This window comes from Bison bison, unplaced genomic scaffold, assembly GCF_000754665.1.
Source record: "Bison bison bison isolate TAMUID 2011002044 unplaced genomic scaffold, Bison_UMD1.0 scf7180017864489, whole genome shotgun sequence".
NCBI lineage: Eukaryota > Metazoa > Chordata > Mammalia > Artiodactyla > Bovidae > Bison > Bison bison.
Window position 1 is genome coordinate 5,834,338 of NW_011495048.1, and position 6,279 is coordinate 5,840,616.

The following is a 6,279-nucleotide window of genomic DNA, read 5'->3' on the forward strand; positions in this document are numbered from 1 at the left end:
CTTTTGAACTGTGGTGTTGGAGAAGACTCTTGAGAGTCCCTTGGACTGCAAGGAGATCCAACCAGTCCATTCTGAAGGAGATCAGCCCTGGGTGTTCTTTGGAAGGCATGATGCTAAAGCCGAAACTCCAGTACTTTGGCCACCTCATGCGAAGAGTTGACTCACTGGAAAAGACCCTGATGCTGGGAGGTATTGGGGGCAGGAGGAGAAGGGGACGACAGAGGATGAGATGGCTGGATGGCATCACTGACTCGATGGATGTGAGTCTGAGTGAACTCCAGGAGTTGGTGATGGACAGGGAGGTCTGGCGTGCTGCGATTTATGGGGTCGCAAAGAGTCGGACACGACTGAGCGACTCAACTGAACTGAAATAAGAATCTGTCAGCAATTTTTGTGTGATTTTTTTTATCACCTCAAATTTTATTAAAAAAGCAGAACTTGGAGGCAAATTGAGCCATAGTTACAACTTTGAGGTGCAACTCCAATGAATTTTGCTGCTAATCCTATAACACTACTACTGTAACTGATGAAATGCTCATGTTAGGTTAAAAAGAAAAAAAAATAATGTTATTTCACTTGCATTGAGCTCTATTCAGAACTCTAATGTTAACTATTTGTGAAATTTTGAAAAGGCTACAAAGCTTAACTTTAGTTTATATAGCAATAGATTCAAATTAGTGTTGTTTAAACTGTAAACGGAGAAGTCAATTAAGTACAGTATCATTATATTGTAGAACAAAATTTTTAAAAATCAGAAAAATTGTTTTATAAAAGGTATTTTTAATTCTGTAAAATGTATCATTTTCTATGGGTGATGGTGAAAAAAAAAATTCATATATATTTGAAACTCCCTAAACTAAATATCCCATTCCATTGTTTAAAGTAGTTGTCTACCTAATCTTCCATTCTGCTCTGCACAATTTCCATTTAAATAGTTATTAATTTCAATTATTTTCAGATATTCTGTTTTTAGTTTTAAAATTTTTGATTTGAGTCTTATTTACAAATTTCATTTAGCTGCTGAAATCCTCCATCTTGTGATTTATTTTTTCAGATTGTAGCAACAATTATTTTTAAGTCTGTGTCTGATAACTACTATTGAATTATCCCTAGTCTGTTTCTGTTGTTTGCTTGTTTTTTCTTATTATTTATTCAAACAATGCAAAGCATTTCTCTCACCAAACTATTTTCTTATTGTTTTCTCTGCTATCCTCAATTTTTTTACTTAGTTCAGTCCTCTCATTCGTTTAGTCCTACAAATCAATTTATCCTCTATAATATATGAAAGTATTTTACTTGAAAGTCCATTAAAATTTTTAAAGATTCCTTTCCCAGTTTTTCCACTATTATGCTTCATAACTTTTTTTTTCATTTGTTGCTTAGTTGCTAAGTCGTGTCTGACTCTTTTGTGACCCCAGGGACTGTAGTCTGTCAGGCTTTCCTGTCCATCAGGTTTCCCAGGCAAGAATATTGGAATGGTTGCCATTTCCTTCTCCAGGGGATCTTCCCGACCTGGGGATCGAACCAGCTTCTCTTGCATTGCAAGCAGATCCTTTACCACTTTTTTCATTTACTAACATGTATCATAATCTATAATCACCTAGGATTGAACCTGGGTCTCCTGCATTGCATGCAGATTCTTTACCATCTGAGCCACCAGGGAAGCCCATAAATTATATACTCACTTTAGCTTTTATTGACTTCAAATCCAATTTCCATGCACCTCAAACCTCATTTTATTGTTTATCATTATCTACCTAATCATATCCTATCATAGATTATCAACTTATTTTTCTCTTTTAATAAGTTAGCTTACTGGTTAATAAAATAAGACATAGAAAGTAGTCTGTTTTATGTATCTATATTTTAGTACAATTTTTGCTGTGACTATATTAACAATGTGAACATTATCTTAATTTACACACTGAGATTAAAGGCTTTGAGTATGGACATTAAGATTCCCAAATTCAGCTAAACACATGTAATAAGATGTTATTTTTCTTAAAATTTTTAACAAGTAATTATCACTACTATTAAGAAAGAGATACTATTAAATTAGGATGAGTAAATTGAAAAAGGAGAAAAGGTCATTCAGTTTGAAAAAGATGACTCAAGGTTCTTCTTCAGGCTGAAATTGAATTATATACATAATAAAATTGTGACTTGACGAGTAAATTATTTCTAAATATTTTCAGTATGTGCGTGCATTGTGTGTGTGTAAGAAATGTGTCCAACATGTATACTGTCTGATACATTAATGAGTAAGACAAAAGTGAAATAACATATATTGGAATTATTGGACATATATTGGAATTTCACTTGTCAATGGCATGAGTAATTTCTTTGCTCAAATATTGGAAAAATGTGTCTCAATCTGTGTGCTATTTGTAATTAAATGGCTATAGATACAGTGTGCTTTTAAGTTTAACCTGTAATACTAATATTTTTTCCATTACTTTCTAGACATTCAACAAAACAGAAGATCATGCCTTAAATTTAGTTTTTGCTGATTTCCTTTGTGCAAATGTCAATTTCAAATTATAAAATGAAGTGACTAAATTCTCTACACAGTAACAAAATTTCCTATTATATGCTGAGTTCATAATGTCTCAATTCAGTAAATTAAAACATTGTCCATCATACTAATTAATACCTCATAGTTCACATAAAGCTTAAGCATTTTTTTTCCTGTTCCCCTGGAGGCCCACTTGCAGATGAGCCATCTGCTACCCAAAAGAAAAGAGGAAGTGAAGTCAGCTTCGCTCATTCTTGCTTACCTCTTTCCACTTCTGTCTTACTGCTGTTTCTACTCATCCCGGGAAACTTTCTAGTTGACTGGTACAATTGTGAAAAAGTTGTTTGATCTTTGGGCCTAGCAGAGGTCAAAAGTACTAATCTTTTTCATGGACACATTGATAGATCTTTAATAGCCTCATTAAGAATAATTGGTAAAATTTCCCATGATAAGGATGACATTTTTCTTCATGTGTTTGGTGCCTTTTCTAACTTGATTGATTTCTTTTTCTTTTTTATTTGCCTATTATTTGGATAATGTGGGCTTCCCTGGTAGCTCAGCTGATAAAGAATCCCTGGCTGTTCTGGTAAAGAATCTGCCTGTAGTTCAGGAGACTTGGGTTCAATCCCTGAGTTCGAAAGATCACCTGGAGAATGGAACAGCTACCCACTTCAGTATTCTGGCCTGAAGAATTCCATGGACTATATAGTCCATGGGGTCGCAAGGAGTCTTGCACATGACTGAGTGACTTTCACTTTCACTTTTGGATAATGCACTTATACAGTTTCATTCTGTTGGGGTTATTACCATGATTTAAAATGGCTTGTAATAGTCTTTCTCCTCTGTCTCATAACCCCTCTCTCTTCCATGGAAAGTATTTGTACACATTTTTATCCAAACTCTGAAAGTGAACGTCAATCCCAACACTAATTTAGCTCTTCTTTGCTTTGAAAAACCCTTTTCTTATCTTCTGGATTTCTCAGACCAGAGTGAGATTCCATTTTATAGTGCTGGATTCACTGAGAGAAAGACATATCAAGCTCTCCAAATAGCCTGGAGAAGTCCCTTGCCCTACAGTAAAGCTGAGGGCAACTGACAGCCCTCCCACCTTCTTTTGGGTGAGGGATGTGTGTTTGTATGTGTGTGTGTGTATGTTTTTGTGTCTTGTGAACATGTAGAGGTGGTAATACAGAGAAGCTCTTTCCAAAGAAATCTTCTATGTAATATCCTTTCTTTACTCTCATCTCTCTCTGCCCTTTAATGCCCTCACAGTGTGTTCAAGAGAACTGTAACTGAATTTGATGACGTTGTTTATAAATTCTGCCTATGGTCTAGTATCTCCTTTGGAAAATACACATCTTAGTACTTCAAACAAAACTTACATTTTGGTTGATTATTACATCATAAATGTGGGTAACATCGTGAGATTTTTTCTGGTCTACTATCAAAACTGTTCTCATATCTTTCATTCAAACAAAGAAAAATTTATACACACATACACATATATACACATCTCAGGTAAAACATATTCATTATATTAAAAAAACAGAAAATACAAATAGATGAAAAATCATAAACAATAAAACAAAGTAAAAATTAGTTTCCCAGGAAAATCTGCTTTATTTTGTGCCTATGCAAATAAAAAATGGGTACAGAAATAAAATCCCTAACATTATCCTACAGTGCTTGTGGTCTCTGCCCCTCCTCTTCTTATTTCATACATTGTGGTCATCATTTCCTCTTAGCAAATACAAACTGTTTCAATTTCAATGGCAGCATGTGTTCTAATTCATGAATATGTTAACTTTTCTGAACTAATCCTCTATCATTGAGTATTTAGGTGAAATTTGGATTCCTATGTAAACCACACAAATTATATGTGCATCATCTATGTTGATTTTCTTAGAAACATATATAATTTTTATTAATCTCCCTTTCAGTGTTCATTTGCATTTTAATAAGTATTAAGCCTTAAACCAAAGGTATACCTTTCTAAAATAGGAATTTAAGTTTTAATTAATGAAAAAAGGATTTATTTGTTCCTTGAGAAATCTTTGTAATTAGGCAATGGCCTGATATTCCTTGCTCATAAATCTGAATTAAATAATATATACTATTCATATAATAAGCATCCCTTACTAATATTTTGGCAAACAACTTAAAATCAAAGACTATTTCTAAAGCTATCCATTTTCAATGATCTATAGCAATTCTAGATACTTATGTAAAATTCAGTTAAACCTCTCATACCTGCTAAATTAATTTAGCAATGTTATCTAGCAGTCTCTATTTTGTGTTGGGTCAATATTCTAGATTCTTCCTAAAATTATTATCTGCCATAAGATTTTGGAATAAACAAGAATAGAAACAAAATGGAAATGATGAGTTACACTATTTTTTTTTCAAAGTTTAGTATAAGTTAAGGAAAGTGTGTAGTTTAAAAAATACATATTTCAGGTATTATATCATTTATCCCCATAATTCTGAGAATATTCTGCAAATTTTAGAGAACTACACCAATGATCTCACATGGTTTGGTTTTTCTGGCATTGTCCATTATAACTGATTCTTAGGGAAACTTGCATTATAGATATAGATAAGTTTAAAAAAAAAAGTGATTGCAGTAACAATGTCAAACTGGAATTCTTCTCTTTTCTAAAATTTAGTCTCTCTTAGCTATCTGCATATTTGGTAATATAGTTTTTAAAAAAGACTGTTTTAAGGCTAAAAATTTACACTTTTGAAAGTAATGATCTAGCCCCTTTAATAAACGTGCAAAATTAAAAATATATTTTATTATCAAAAATTGGAAATTTAAAAGTTAGGTCTAATTTTTTTAATGTAACTATCTTTGAAAGTGATAGTTTTCCTTGAGTATGAATGATTCTTAAGGGAAAAGTCTCTATTAATTTCAGGCCTTATGCATTAGAATTCTGCATATATGGCTGATGAGATTCAGTTTAGGCTGTTTTTTCTGTTGAACTCTTTGTCCATATGAACAATCAAGAAAGTGATGGATATATGGATAATGAACAACAGTCTGAATGAAGTTATTGAATAAAAATAAATGTAATTCAGCTAAAAAGAGACTCTTTCTTTTTGTGTTTTGCTCAAAAAAGATGTGTATTTAAAACAAACCAACATCAACAAAAATAAAAAAATAAATTATTTCTACTGTTAAAAAATATATATCCCCTGTGATGCATACAGGAAAAATATCAGGTCAAAGTAACTAAAAACTACTAATTGTTTAATATTTACAGAGGCAGTATTTTACTTAATATTTGATATCACTGAATAAAGCTCTTTGGCATAAACCTTTCATAATATATATTATCAGAGGGGAAAAAAAAAAGTGATCCTGTGCCTTTAATTTCCCTTTCTGAGAGAGGGAAGGCTGCACACCACTGACAGGCTCACTTGTTCCTGTCTTTAATGTGCAATCTGTTTTCTCCAGCGGAGGGCACTCAGTGTATCACAAACTCAAGCATTAGCACCAACAAGCTCTGAGCATCATCAGTCTCTGGAAAGCCTTCTGAATTAGACAAGGGCTGCCTCTCAGCACAGCTACAAAACACTTTAAACCTGACCAGCTAAATGGATAAACCTAGCCTGCATAGCTTTTAAACTGGGGTCTCATACAGCACAGGAGGCCTACTTGCTGGAAGAACTGAAAATCCAGAGGATGAATTGCTTTATCTGGGAATGGCAAAAGCCAGCACAATAAGGAATGCCAGGTATTCTGAAGATTTTCTTTTTTTTTT